The sequence below is a fragment of the Tamandua tetradactyla genome, chromosome 1 (assembly GCF_023851605.1).
Source record: "Tamandua tetradactyla isolate mTamTet1 chromosome 1, mTamTet1.pri, whole genome shotgun sequence".
Classification (NCBI taxonomy): domain Eukaryota; kingdom Metazoa; phylum Chordata; class Mammalia; order Pilosa; family Myrmecophagidae; genus Tamandua; species Tamandua tetradactyla.
In genome coordinates, this window is record NC_135327.1 from 116618255 (window position 1) to 116634134 (window position 15880).

General features: G+C 39.4%; 2 long non-coding RNA genes across 2 annotated transcripts in view; one reads left to right on the forward strand and one right to left on the reverse strand.

Annotated features, from left to right (window-relative positions):
- LOC143651954 (uncharacterized) overlaps positions 1 to 15880 on the forward strand; it is a 72329-nt gene that overhangs the window by 49681 nt on the left and 6768 nt on the right. Inside the window, exon 2 of the long non-coding RNA XR_013160340.1 lies at positions 4933 to 5001. This is a non-coding gene — a long non-coding RNA (uncharacterized LOC143651954). The remainder of the gene's footprint in view (positions 1 to 4932; positions 5002 to 15880) is intronic.
- Positions 1 to 15880, reverse strand: part of LOC143651953 (uncharacterized) — a 36599-nt gene that overhangs the window by 10216 nt on the left and 10503 nt on the right. The gene's annotated exons all lie outside the window — the stretch shown is intronic.

Below are 15880 nucleotides of genomic sequence, written 5' to 3' on the forward strand. Positions count from 1 at the left end.
ACTCAGAAGCCAGCCAGAGGAAGCTCCTTTAACCTTGTGTGAAGTCTTGTTTTGGTTTTTAAGTTTTACATACTGGACATTGTTGATCTTTTCATCTTTCCGTGTCTGGTAGATGAAAGAGGATATTGTTCTCTACCCTTTTTCAAGACTCAGAAGGCTAACTTGCAAGGTCCTCATCAGCAGGTACTTTGCCCACTGGTATCTAGTAAGAGTCCATTGGAAAGCACAGGCAAGAGGTCAGCAAAAGAGAGGAGAGTGAAGTCAGGGTACTTATTCCTTCATCTTCCTCCACAGGGGTCCCCACATGCTGGCTGCACCCCATCATCAAAAGTTTCAACAGCCCTCTCCACATAGCTTTATCATATAGCTTTATCACTGTGTCTAGGTTTTGGTAGCCCCTCCCCTCACCTTAGAACCTCGGTGTGGTAAGACCTTCCCACTTCACTCTTTACTGCACGATGCTCTGGTTTCTTTACACCCTTGCCCACATAGCTGTAAAACGCTCTTCAAATTACCCAGTTTCAGATGGGCTCTTTGAGACCTTGTCTGAAACAGATGTTTTGTATTTTTTTTTAATCTTTGTAATTTCGATCTCCATAATAGTTATGGCATCCTTCCTTGTTTCTCTAATGTAAATGAGTGCACCTATTATAATATGCCCTTCTCTTAATGATTCGGGGTAATCAGAGGAACTCGCAGAGATAGTACAATTTCTTATCAGCTCTTACCATTCACACTGTGATTTACAGACACTGCCTCATTGCATTTCCCTCCCAAAACCTATGAGGTGGAATGGTAAGTCAAAGAGAGCACAATTGGTAAGTATAGAAATAGAAATGTGAACCCAAGGATGTCTCATTTCAAAACCTATGTCCTTAACAAGTACATAAAATAAGTTTCCTGCCACATTTACTGCTTTGAAGGGCTAGTGAGTTGTGATCATTATACTCAATGATTCACATTGTTCTTTTTGAGTCAGGATGATGATATCTATCCCTCCTCTACCTGACTAAAGGTGAATCAGTAGCCCCGATGCAGACTTGACATTTTCTGCCCTCTGGATTTACCTGCCTGCAGTAGCCAGTCTCCCTTGTATAGTTGGCTACTTATAATCTGCACCCCTATTGGAACTGTGGTGTAAAAATAAGAGCAACAATATATTGAATGAGAGACTGAGAGATTTTGGAACACAAAGTTCCAAAATCATGACTCAGCAGCTCTGTTCCAGATAGTACTGTACTACTTATCAATGTGTAAGGAGACTCATGTTGTACACTACTGTTTCACCTAAACCTATATAATAAAGGCAGCTCCTCTTCCTTCTTATAGTCAGTCATTCCTTTAGTTGAAGGAGGAAGATGAAATGTCCTATACTGTAGAAGATTCATATTCTACCTTTTAAAACTTCATGATGAAAACACAGAGGGGACACAGTGCTATTAGAAGGTAGATACAGTCCCATTGGGGTTCCTTCCCTTCTCTCCATTATGAAGGTGCCTCTAAGAAATAACAGGTCTCTAACAAAGTGCAAAAGCTAACTCTGGTAGTTTTAAAACACAGTTGCAAATTCTTCAAGCCACATTCTATTGAGAAGAGAGGTCTGTTTGCCCTTCCCTTGTAGTCAGCCAGAGATACTCTGTGACTTTTGAGACTAGGTCATAAAATGCTAGGCAGCTTCCATCTTATTTGCTGGAATGCTCACTTTGGGAGCCCTGACCCTGACATAAGGAATCTGACTACCCTGATTCTGCCATGCTATGAGGAAGCCCAAGCCACATGGACAGGACACATGGAGCCCACCAGCTGAAAGTCTCAACAGAGCCAGTGTTCAAGTGGTCCCAGACCAGATACCAAACATCTCCAGATGATTCCAGCCCCTAGCCATTCAGTTGCCACCAGCTATTCAATTCTTCCCAGCTGAGGTGCCAGACATCATGGAGAAGAGACAAGCCTTTCTTGCTGTATCCTATCTGAATTCCTAATCAACAGAATCCATGTAAATAAAAAGGGAGTTTTTGTCTTAGGCTGCTAACATTTGGGGGGGGCTTTGCCATACAGCAGTAGATAACTGAGACACTGACTGTTAGAAGTAGAGGACAATTAGGATGATATGGTAGGTGTTCAGGAAACCTAGGAATAACCAAAATGGCCCAAACCACAGCCACTCCATATCTATACAAGCAAACAAGATTTTTATCTGTTAGCTGATATGAACCTTAACGCAGAGGACTCTGGGAGGCTGATTGGACCACCATGTCCTTTTTCTTCTTCCAAGCTGAAACCTAAATCTTCAATCTCACCACCAAAAGACCAACAACATGAAGGGACCAAAGAGAGTGAAAGGTAACAGAATTTAACACTGCTATGGTAGAGGGCAAGAGCTAGACAAGAAAAGTGCAAATTTCTGCCAGAGAGCTCTAATAACCCCACCCATTAATGGCCTAATTAATTATCTAAATATACAATCAAAGTAATATTTTCATGTGTACAGAGATTCTATTTGGAATGATGAAAACATTTTGGTAATAGATGGTGGTGATGGCTGCAAAATATTGTAAATACAATTAATGTCACTAACTTGTGTACTTAAAAATGGTTAAAATGGCAACTTTTATGTTATCTTTGTTACCACAATAAATTTGAAAAACAACAGTAACAACACAAAACCATTTCTACCTCTTCAGAAGTGAGGAGACGATGGGAAAAAGGAAGCTCTTCTTAGAATAAGGAGCTGAGAAAAGAACTACTTCTCCCTAAAGGCTATTATCAGTTCTCATGTAAAATTTGGAATGTTGGACCCATTTTCCTACTTATTACTAATATAATATGGAAATTACATCCTCAAGCAAGTGATGTTTAAGTGCTGCCACTGGGGCATAGGTGAGCTTGGTGACGGCCTTCAGTTAGAATGTTCCCTGATCTGGGTCAGAAGGAAGACGCCTTCTCAAGGCAACTCAACTCAAGTGGACCTCACCAGGGCAGACAGGATGAGTCCTGGTCCAGAGGGGTCTAGGGGATCATCACAAAGATAACAGCAAAGGCCCAGTCCTTAAGGTGAAGGTGAAATGAGAAAACTAGTAGAAAAAGAAATGGATTGGCTAGAAAGAGAAACAGAGCAAAGCAAGCTGAAACTTGTGCTGTCACCTTTCAATGTAGCACATAGTATTCGCTGGTGTATTGACCATAACTGATAAAAGGCAAAAAATGGAGCCAACCGAGGCTGTGCTAACCAACCCCCAACTCATTCCACTTTGTGCACTATACAAACCAGAGGTGATTTTACAGCTGGTGACATCCAAGGCATAAAGAATAAACAAGGTGATTTCTACACACAGTAATAGCGAGAGCAAAGGCCCTGAGACAGGAGATGCTGAGGTTCAACAACAGCAAGCAGGCCAGTGGAGCTGGAGCAGAAGGAAGAGAAGAAGAGATGAAATCAAAGAGAAAACCAGGACCAGATAATGCAGAGCCTTGAAGGTCACTGTAAAAACTTGAGCCTTTACTCTGGTCTTCACGGTAAGTCATTGCAGGGTTTAGAGGAGACTAATGAAATTATCTAATTTCTTTTAGCAGGATGGCTCTGGCTGCTATGCTGAGAATAAGCCTAAGGGAGGCAACGTAAAAAAAAAAGGAGACCAATTAATTGGGAGGTTACTGCTATATTTTACATTAGATATATTGGTGGCTTGACCAAGTAATGGAAGTGGTAAAAAGTGGATATATTTTTAAAGTCAGTCATCAGGTTTTGCTGACAGATTACATATGAAGTGTTCCATTATTTTTCTCCATAGCAATTATTGCCTTCTAGCATTCTACATAACTTTCAATGTTTTTATTTTCCTTCCCTAATAAATGAAAACTCTGTGAAGGTAGAGATTCCTGTCCATTTTGATCACATTAGGGCCCAATGCCTTGCCCCTAATTGGCACTCAGTAAATAGTTGTTAATTCATCTAAAGTGCTTTAATAATTCCATGAAAAGTTTTTACCTTTGTCATGTTCTCTTCCATTTATAGGCATTATTGATTATGGATTTGATCTCATTATTCTGCCATGAGTCATTTATCTCAGTGAATCCACTTTAAATTGATCTACATTGTTTAGAAAGTGCCACTTAAATTACTTCTACAGCTTGGTTTCCGTGTTCTGATAACTGATACAAACAAACAGCTGTTGATGTACCAGATGAGAGATTAGGTCATGGCTGAGCTCTAGTCAAGATGATTCAATTAGCGTGGATGCCAGGGATGCACTTCTGCAAGGGCAGAGGGTGTGACATTCTCATGTTGAGGTACTGCTGTGCTGTTTTCTATTTTGGGGGCATGATCTATTGATGAAGCTGCTATGACACAGCCATTTGATGCCAAGAACAATATAACGAGGCCATTTTGAAGCAGGAACATTGTGACACTGCCTAAAAACAAGCTCTCAGAGGTCTACCTTTACTTTCCTACCACCTTTTGTTTCCTCTCTTTTGTTTCCAAATAAGCTGATTCCATCCCTGAGAGTCAAGGGTCTGAGGTTGAAGATGAGGTGGGCCCAGGGATGGGCTGAGGGTTAGGCTCCATCTTTAAGGACTTATAGCTTTGCCACATTTGCATATCTCAGAATGGGCATCAGTGATTCTAAGTGGAATTTCAGTCATTCTCTGGATAGTCACCTCTATCTTGAATGATCTGCATGTTGAAAAATCATTTGCTTTTATGTAAATTTCTTTAGTTATTCAATAATGGAAGTTGTTCTGTTTTGTACTTGAGAGAATGGACCTCTTTGCTTTTTGGCAAGGCTGTTCTGTAAGGCCAGCCTCGTGTGACTAGGTCTGTCCCAAAGATGAGGAAAGGGAAGGAAGGTATCTGGGCACAGAATGTTCTCTATGTTCAGTTTCAGCCTCACAGGAAATCCTCACTTGAATTTCTTCTCCTGGTTTTCATAGAGCTCTCCATAATATCTGGACCATGTGGGAATGCTCCTTTTTAAAAGATCTGCAGAGCTGACTGCACAGGTAAAGAGAAATATGGTGGACCATTTCTCCAGGCAGGCCTGGTCTGCAGGTAGACGCCCTTACAGACACAGTCACCACAATGCGTAGCAGGCCCAGGCAACTTCAAGCATTTGTTTCCTGAAGAGGTCATAATTATCAAGCCAGCCCTACTGGGGTTCCTGTATATTGGTGGGAGGTGTTTGGGGAAGCTGGAAGTGAAGGAAGGGAATTGGGAATTCAGGCATTGTGGCCACTTGTCTAGATATCTTAATCCTTCCTTTCACACAAAAGGCCATTCTTCTCTGTTTATGGTGGGAGGGGAGTTGGTGGAGGGTGAGAATGGGGAGGTGGTTGGAGGCAGATAGGCTAGGTGGAACTGGGAGAAAGAAACCTGACTTTTCCCAGGACTTACTAGGATGCCACCTTCTTTCCTCAAATCTTCCTCTTCTGCTTCATTTCCTGCTTACAGCTTCCTTTACCTTTCCCCATCCAGCATTTTTGCACCTCTCCCAGATTTCTAACCAATATCCACAGAAATAATTGGAAACCCTCATTACTTCTTGCCATTATAGCCTTTGAAACAGCCTGCAAATGACTTTTCTCCTGCACACTTGGTGTTGCTCAAGGGAAGGGAGGAGTGGCTTCCTTCCTTCACCTTTCCTCCTTTCCTTCATTCTGCTATACCTCCCCTCAGGGCGTGTGAATGTTTGGGGGATATTCTCCCTCCAGGATGTAAAAGCAACACAACTAACCCCCATTAGGATTGTTTCTCTTCCAAAGCTCTCTGTTGCATGAGAGAAATTCATCTCTCTCTTTGGCCTTATTTTGCATAGATACCACTCCCACACCTGCCCTGAATCACATCACAATGTTTCCCACATTACTTTGAGAATGTAGAGAATCTTCCTTGGATCTCTTCTTACATATTAAGTCTCATATATATAAGGTGGTTACTTATATTTGACATCACAAAACTCATTTAATAATATTCTGTGAGTGTATTTACAATAGCAACTTAAAGAATCAAATATCTAGGAATAAATTTAACTAAGGGTGAAAAGGACTTGCACAAAGAAAACTACAAAACACTGCTAAAAGAAATCAAAGTAGACCTAAATAAATGGAAGGACACTCCATGTTCAGGGATTGGAAGACTAAATATGATTAAGATGTCAATTCTACCCAAATTGATTTATAGATTCAAAGCAATCCTGATCAAAATTCCAAAAAGCCTACTTTGCAGAAATGGAAAGGCTAATTAACAAGTTTATTTAAAAGGGTACCGGGCACTACATAGCCAAAAACATTTTGAAACAGAAGAATGAAGTTGGAGGGCTCACATTCCTGGGTTTAAAGCATATTACAAAGCTATGGTGGTTAAAACAGCATGGTACTGGCTAAAGGCAGATATACTGATCAACAGAATCTAATTGAGAGTTCAGAAACAGACCATGACATACGTGACTAATTGGTATTTGGCAGGGCTACCAAATCCATTCAACTGGGATAGAATAGTCTCTTCAACAAATAGTGCTGAGAAAACTGGATACCTGCATGCAAAAGAATAAGAGAGGACCCCAATCTCATATTCCACACAAAATTAATTCTAATGGATCAAAGACCTAAATAGAAGAAACAGGACCATAAATCCTTGAGAAGAAAATGTAGGGAAGCATCTTTAATTTTGTGGTAGGCAAGGGTTTCTTAGATTTTACACCCAAAGCAGAAGTATTGAAAGATAAAATATATAAAAGGGGCCTCCTCGAAATTAAGAACACTTGTGCATCAAAGGACCTGTCAAGAAAGTGAAAAGACAGCCTACTCAATGGGAGAAATATTTAGAAACCACTAATCCAATAGGATCTAATATCCAGAATACATAAAGAAATTTTATGACCCAACAATAAAAAGACAAACAACCCAATTTTTAAAATGTGCAAAAGATTTGAATAGACATGTCTGGAGAAATACCAATGGCTAAAAATCACATGAAAAGATGTTCAATATCACTAACAATTAGGATAGTGCAAAACAAAACCACAATGAGATATCATTTCACTCCCACTAGAACGGCCACTATTAAAAATATAGATGACTGCAAGTGTTGGAGAGGATGTAGAGACATAAGAACACTCATTCATTGCTGGTGGAATGCAATATGGTTCAGCTGCTGTGGAAGTTAGTCTGACAGTTTCTCAGAAAACCCAGTATAGCATTGCTATATGATCTGGCAATCCTGCTACTAAAGATATATATAAAAGAACTGAAAGCAGGGATTCGAACATTTTCACACCAATGTTCATTGTGGCATTATACACAATTGCCAAAAGATGGGAGAAACCAAGTGTCCATCAGCCAATGAATGGATAAACAAAATGTGGTACATATATATGGTGGAATATTACTCAGCAGTAAAAAGGAATGAAGTTCTGATGCATGCAGCAACATGGGTGAACCTTGAGGACATTAAGCCAGACACAAGGATAAATATTGTATGATCTCGCTGTTATTAACTAATTATAATAAACAAGCTCATAGAGTTAGAATCTAGAATATAGGTTACCAGGAGATAGATTGGAGTTAGAGAATGGGTCGTTGATGCTTAACCGTGCAGAATTTCTATTTAGGCTGATGGTAAAGGTTTGGAAATGGATGGTGGTGATGGTAGCACATTACTGTGAGTATAATTAACAGCACTGAACTATACAGTGGTTAAAAGAGGAAACTTTAGGATGTATTTATTACTAGAATAAAAATTGAAAGATAAAACATTGGTCTGCACAACACAGTGAACCCCACTGTAGATATGGACTATAGTTACTAGTACAAGTATAGGAATGTTCTTTCACAGGTTATAACAAATGTATGACAAGGCAGTAATAATAGAGTGATATATGGAAAAATACACCTAATATAAAGAATAGATAGAACTATTTTAATAATCTTTCATCAATTGTAACAAAGGTAATTACTATTAAAAAAATAAACTAATTATTTTTAAAAGTGCTAACATCCATAATAATAAATGCTCCACACCAATGCAAGGTGTTGGTGGTGAGGTGGTGTACAGGAATCCTGTATTTCATGCATGATTGTTTTGGAAACTGACAACTTCTCTAATAAAAAAAAAATCGCTATGCAAGATAATCGCAGATTGTGGCAACTATGGAGGGAAAATAATAGCAGCATGGGGACAGAGCATGATGGAGTGAGGTGGGAGATATTCTGGATCAGGTGGTCAGGAAAGGCTACTCTGAGAAGGTGACATTTTAGCAGAGAGCTGAACTGATGAGGAGAAAACAAAGATCTGGGGGAAGAGCATTCTGGCAGTAGTAAAAGTAGGTTCAGGATCTAAAGACTGGAAGGAATTGTTTTAGTCAGGCACATATGATGGTGAGAAATTAGGGCAACAAAGTTAAGGGTATGTTGTTGGGAAACAATAAAATCTAAGCAGGGTAATGAAGGAGGTGAGTGTATGAGGGAAGTAAGATACACTGAAGAGTAGTGATGTCATTGGATGGAAAGTTCCAGAAAGATTTTTGGGATTGGGGTACTAGAATTATGGGAGTGGGGTACTAGAGAAAGTGAGCTGGAGATTTAGGGAGTAGTGAGCAGCTTCTAGTCACTATTTCAGAGGTGAATTGGCTTTTTGGTAATGACAAGGTCTAGGACATGACTATGAAAGTGAGTGACTGATGGCAACAAAAGGAAAAGACAGTTGAAAGCGAGGACTCTTAGGAACCAAAGGCTGTTGGATGCATTACCTATATTTCATTGTTAAAGTCACCAGGAATGAGGACAGAAAGACAAGGAGCCAGGTCTTAAATCCTGTATAAATAAGGGAGAGGGACCAGAAAGTGAGAGAGTGCCCTGGAAGAATGAACTTCAAAGGCACTGGAGCTCCTGAAGAACACGGGAGAACAAATGAGCTGGAAGTGTCAGTTGGATCAGAGACATCTAACCCACCTCAGCTCCTCTAGGATCATATTTGAGAGTAAATGCAGCCTGAATTTGAGAAGCCACCGGGAACAGTAAGGTTTCAGTTAGAGGAATAAGATGAATAAAATGTTCAGAAAAAGTTTGAGGAATCTAGGGGACTTTGCTGATGGTAGCCTGAGTTCCACAGGGCACAATGGAAGGGTTTTGAGAGTCAAGAAGGATACGTGATTCAGTCAAAGTTGGGAATGTGCAAAGCCATGGGGACAAGAATGATGCTACTGGAGGGTCTGGGAGGCTTGGGCTTCCGGTGATGACCAAGGTGAATAGGATGTGAGCATGAAAGTTCTAGGTGGACCTGACATCCTTAGGGGCGAGGTGAGCACTCACTTCATAAAGGAGCCTCCTTCCCTGCACTGTTCTCTTAGCAATGAAGTGATGGCATGCTATCCAGGGCAGAGACAGGTTTTCTGCTAAAATAAATGTCATTTCACAGACCCTGCTGAATACCTGGAATTCCTCAGGATCTTCTGTTGGTGTCATATGCCTAAAATTGAAATATCTATCTACGACATGAGGAGTTGTGCTTGCAATTAGCAATATAGACTTTGGAAGTAAAGTACGGTGATATTTCTCAGGTAGCAACCTGCCTAAAACTTGGAAATGTCTTCTACTAAATAGTTCCATATTTTGTTTTGGTCTGATGAGGCACAGGGAAGAACAACCAGAAAAAATGTCGCCATGGCTTTCTACCAGCCTGGCTTATCATGCTTGGCTCGCACACATGTACTTTTTGCATTCAGGTATCAAACTAGACAGCACTCTTCTAGATGTGGTAGATCGAATCATGACCTCACTAAGACATGTTCAAATCTTAACTACCCCCTGCCCACCCTGGTTGTGATCTTAACTGGATGAGGACAAACTGAATCAGAGTGGGCCTTAATTGTATGACTGGATTCCTTAAACACAAAGGAAATGTGGACAGGGAAGTAGAAACCATAGGAAGAAAAAGGAGGAGTTAGATCACCAGCAAGCCACCACCAGAACACTTCAGAGTGTGGAGAAGGCATGACCCTCCTGACACCTTGATTTTGGACCAGTAGCTTCCAGCACTGTCAGATGGTAAATTCCAATTGTTTAAGCCCATCAGTTTGTGCTATTTGCTATAGCATCCCTGGAAAACAGAGATACCAGGAGACCTTCAATAGCCACCCAACCCTGTAAGTTTCTTCTTATGGACTCCACTGGGCTCTTATCCATATTCTATCTGCATGACCTTTGCCTGCCTACTGGCTTGTCTTCCCTTGGAGGTTGTGTACGCCCTTTTGAGAGCAAGGACTCCATCTCACTGACTGTTGAATTCACAATGCCTGTTTCAGTGCCTGGCATTTAGTAGATGTCTAAAAAACATTTAATGAAAGACATAAATAAAACATCAGTGCTTTTGTTTCTATAAAATGAAGTGTATAATACCAGATAAATTATCAAGAAAATAGAAAACTAGAATTATATCATCTCCCGACCAAGAAGTAATTTTCTGGGCAGGCCAAGGTGGCTCAGCAGGCCGAGTTCTCACCTGCCATGCCGGGGACCCAGGTTCGATTCCCAGTGCCTGCCCATGCAAAAAAAAAAGAAGCAATTTTCTTAAATCTATTAGAGAAAAGTGTCTGAAGTTTATAGAAGAAAGAAAAGAAATTGCTTTACTCCTATATTCTTTCCAACTATTTGAAAAAGGCAAACAGCAGTCTTACTTCACCCCTATTCACTCCGCTACCCTATCCCTGTATTGCCCAGTAGTATCCACTATTGGCAGGTCCTGAGCTACATCTTGGAATTCAAAGGCAAATAAAAAAATATTAAGGTTTATTAGATATTAAATAATTGAAAACTGGAGTAAACGCTACAAAGGCAACAAGATGCTGAGATGGAGAATCATAAGGAAACCTACTTAAATGGGGGGGCCAGGGAAGTCTTTCTCAGTGTATAATATTTGAACTGGGAACTGAAGGAGGACAGAGGAAACGGCATTCCAGGAAGAGAGAAAAAACATGTGCAAAAATTCTTGAATAGCATAGAGTTTGAGAAGACCAGTGTGAATGAGACTGTACTAGTGAGGCTGGAAAGGTAAGCAGGCTTGAAGGTCAGGGCTGAGGTTAGGACTTTATTGTATTACAGGCAGGAGGCCCTTAGAGGATTTAAAGCAGAAAGGTGGCATCATCCTATTCATTCAGTCAGTCAGTTAACAGTCATTTATTAAACATCTACTACGTGACGAGAACCATTAGGTGCTGGCACATGCATACACTAGGAATTTGGGAGACACACTGTTATGTGTTCCAGAATTCATCCTCCATCTTGACTACATAAGGGAGCATGATCATGGGAGACATATTTTTAAAATACAACTCTAAGTCTATCAAATTCACTCTGACTCCTAAATGCTTATAAAATAACCTAGCCTGGTTCATTCCCATAGTAGCTGCTGAATTCAGTCTTGCTGACTCAACGTACCAGTGAATAATTGATAGCAAGATCAACTGCAGCCCTACATAATAGAAAATATAAATGATTCAAGCAGATAACGGTTGGAGTTCACAGAGTAAATATTTTCCTACCATCATTTATAAATAATTCAGATTTCTGTTTGAGCCACCTGTCTGTGTTCTCACGGGAACTAAACTGAATAGACCCACCTGTGACTCTGCTTGCTGTTTCAAAACCCACCGTGAACAAGGATACAGAGGAGAGAGAGGCTCTCTGCACATTCTTTCTTACTGGATTCATTTTCTCATCTACAAACATCCTAGAAACCATAGACAGTAGGAGGAATTGGATACAGTCTCTCCTTTCTACGCAATCAGACAGTTTGGGCATGTAGTAAAAAAGCACCACTACAGAATCTAAAACCTAGGTTTGCATTCTAATTTTGCACCTTACTAGGGTCTCTGGGAAATTGTTTAAATTCTGAGACTCAGGTTTCCCATCTCACATTGTGGTGAGAAAATTGCCGGTGAACCTATAAACCTATTATTAACCACAATCAATTCGAATAGAGTGAAATGCTATACGAAAAAAGATAAAATACAGCACCTGCGGTGGAAGCTGGGAATGGTGGGGATCTCCAAACAGCTGGACTGTTTGGAGAACTGTTCACTCCTGTACTAAAGGGAATTATTAAAATTCTGTGCCCCATAAGGTGTGAATAGTAAATGTGGACTATAAGTAGTAAGCAGTCCATAAATGTGTGTTTTCTCATTCATTTGTATATTCATGCATACTAAGAGTTGTCTGAGAGGATGAGAGTTCCTATAGAAGGCAGGGGTGAGAACCTCCCCACCACAGAACCCAGTCAGGGTGAAAAGCAAACCAGGGAATAGTGACAAGACAGCATCCAGATGATCGAGACTTAGCTTGCCTCTTCATCTTTGCAAAAACAGCTCAACGCATGGCCAGTATGTTGTCAGTTCCACACGCTCTGAACTAGAGGCTGTACTAGGTCAGGGGGTATGCTTCTGTTTCCGAATCCTTGCTGGCTAGCACAGAGGTTAACACAAGAGTAGGAGTTGAATAAATAGAAATAAAAAAGCTAATTAATGTATTTTTAAGTTTAAGACTGTCTAACCCTAGAAATTGTCTGATGGAGCCATCTGCTTTGAGGGGGTATCTGCAGAGCCTTAGGAAGGTTGAACTTTGCTTATGGTATTACATTTGAAAGAAAAGAGTTGACAAATCATCATTCGCTAAAAATCATGTGGTTCATTCACTTTAATAACAATGAGTTATCAAAAATACTCATGATAAAAACAAAAAAAATAGAGATAGAAAATCTTAACAATAAGACTCCAAGAGCCCTTTTGATGCATCATCAAATGGAAAAGGCAGACTTTTAAATTTAAGTGTACAAGCCTTGGGAAAGCTTGAAGGCATCCAAATCTGTCATTAGCATATGAAGCCACCAGATGTCACTATTGGTTTAAGCAAATATCTATCCATTTCTGGGCTAATTCATACAATTCTGGATCTCAAAGAGAACTTGGAGGGCGTCAGTGGATGAAATCGAGGCTCCAGTTACTTACTAGTTTCATCTCTGGTCAGTTCAGTTATTTGCAAAGAAATCAGGCCTTGGTCTAGTCTCCTCAGACTCCCTTTCTAGTGCTTTCCCTTTCCATATTTTATTATTTCTTTTTACCCAAATCAAACAATTGATGCTGTTCAGACTAGTGAGCTACAACTGAAAAGAACAATGATGCCAAAACAGCTGCCTGTGTCACGTGCTCTGATCCATGTAATAATGTTTGCTCACCTTTTCCATTTTTAAATGCTGCACTCTTGAGTATTGCCAGATGAAACTGACCTTCACAAAGAGAAAGGGAGCAGTAAAAAAAACCTGCCAATCAGAGTCCAATTAAAATGTATTCTTTTCAGGCAGGTGACATTTAATCAGTATTTCTTAGAAGGCAGTTCACATTTCTGAAATTTATAAGCGACTTTTTCAATGTATGGATGTGTCCAGGATCACTTTATTCATTAGTTCCTCTATTTTTTAATAAAAGTGTAAAGAAGATTAAATGTTAATATCCTGTTACTAGTCCTGTACCTTCCCTCTAAAGAATAGTATATTGTCTGTTACACAAATTCATTTTCTCTCCAATACGTCTCATTTTGCTTCCTCACCTCCACTCAAAAATTTCTACAAGCAATTCTTTTTAATTCCTATTTCTCCTTCCCATTCTCACTACTTCAGCAACTTTTTCAAGGAGAAAACATCTAAGAGATTTTGATTTTCTAAAAGGCTGCAAAGATTGCATGAAGTTCTCCACTAACTGGCAACTATCATTTTCTTTTCCTCTCCACAAATGAAAATCTCAAACCAAAAAATAATACATGTATAAGAGCAAAGTCCAAAGAAAGAAAAAGACCAAGGGAGAAAGCAAGGAAGTTTGTGCAGATTTGAAGGAAGAAAATTCCAAGTAGGAATGTCTTCCTGGCTCATTTTTATTGAATCACATGATTCTGGTGTTATGTTTTCTTATACACCCATGAGTTTGTTTTTATTTTTTCATTTGGCAACTGAATAATGGCCGTATTCAAACAGAATGATAAGGAATTGTGTGAGCTGAGATGAACGAAAATATATAGTTAATTTATTTAAGTTCCTGGAATAACAGCCAAAGAGTTTAACTAAAATTTCTGCTAAAAACAGGGCACTAAAGATAATTTTGATATATTCAGTACAATCGTTCATTCCGGTTTCATGCATGTTGAGTAGTTTCCACGGTGCTATCAACAGACCTCTCAAACTTTCAAAATACCAGCATTATATCATTAACACATTTCTGGCCAATGAGTGAAATAATGTAGAACTTATGAAAATATCTATTGCCATTCTCCTTCAAATGAGCTGCATATTACATCCATTAACATAACTATATTGATCTTTTCAGTAGAGCAGAGTTTGGAAATATAAACCTGACAAATGAGAGCCATATGAGGAGAGAGCTTACAAAAAAATGTCATAAATTATAACTCTCAGTAAGGAAAATCCTCAATAATTGCCATGATGTAGAAACATTAAAATGTTTAAACATTTTAATTTGGTTTTGTTTTTTAAGAAAATCTTGCACATTTTAACCCTTTTATTTCAGACTAAATCTGTTGGTAGTTGATAATTTGACCTCCTTTTGAGAGGTAATTTGAATTCACCTAATTATCTAGGTTATTTATCACCATGGACTGTAGGAGGCTTAAATTGGAGTCCTGGATCCAGATGTGCAGGTCCAACCCCCAGAGATACTGCTTTATTTGGCCTGGGCATCCGGAGCTTTAAAAGCTCCCCAGGTGACTCTAATGTGCAGGCAAGGTCAAGAGTCACTGCACCAAACCTCATATCTTCCACAAATGGATATTAACAAACATTATATCTTTGTTATTTGCAGTGTTATTTATAATGGAGTTTAATGCCAAGTAAGGCTTAAAATGGGCTTAGAATTTGGGTCATGGAAAATTCTTTCCAATTACTACAAAAGGTGATTGCAAACTAAGCATTCTCCACAGCCAAAGGAAAAAGCAAGCACAAAAAGGAACGGGTGCCTCTCCTCTAATTGTTTCTGAATAAATCAGTGGGCCCATTACAAAACTCCCAAAAACCAATTCTTTGGAAATCCCCTCAAGAAATGTTTTTAATGTTACAAAAAAAAAAAAAAAAACCCTGTATGAAACAATTTGGGGTTAATACACTTTTCTACAGTATTTCTCAGAATATAATATGCTAACAGAATATGACAGTCCAAGTGGGCCAGGAGTCCCTGTGAGGCATGCAGTCAACATTTGTTCAATGATATAAGGAACCATGGATCCAATGTCCCATGGAACACACTTTGGGAAATGCAAGCCAAAAGCAATTTTTTAAAGCAATGGTAATCCAGGACTAGAACCAAAATGTCAGCCTGCAGGACTAACATACCACTCACTTTTTAATGTTTTCTTTTGAATAGATCATTATATCACCTTCAGATATTTGGAATTTTCCTACCATTGGATAAGAGTACAAGCTCAGGATCAAGACTGCTTGGGTTCATATGCAGCATTTTTATTGAATTTCTCCTTGCTTCAGATTCCTTGCTGATACAATTGGGAAGCATATTATGACCACCTCATTTTTATATTGTGGTGCTTGCTAAATTTTGGCCTTTACTATTATTATTATATTAGAATGAATACGATTGATATTTTAAAGTGAAGTGCCAATCTGCCATAGGAAGAATCTTAAAGGACATTTCTGAGAATCCATCCCATGACTTCTGAACCCTCTGACCCACTTTGAGAGAGGGAAAGTGAAGAAACATATGTGAAGACAACACTTTGGAGAGAACAATTGCCTTATTAGTTTCCACCACTACACTCTGGGCTCTATTGAGAGGGGCTCCAGTGAGAGCTAATATGGAAGCTGGTCTCAGTCGGG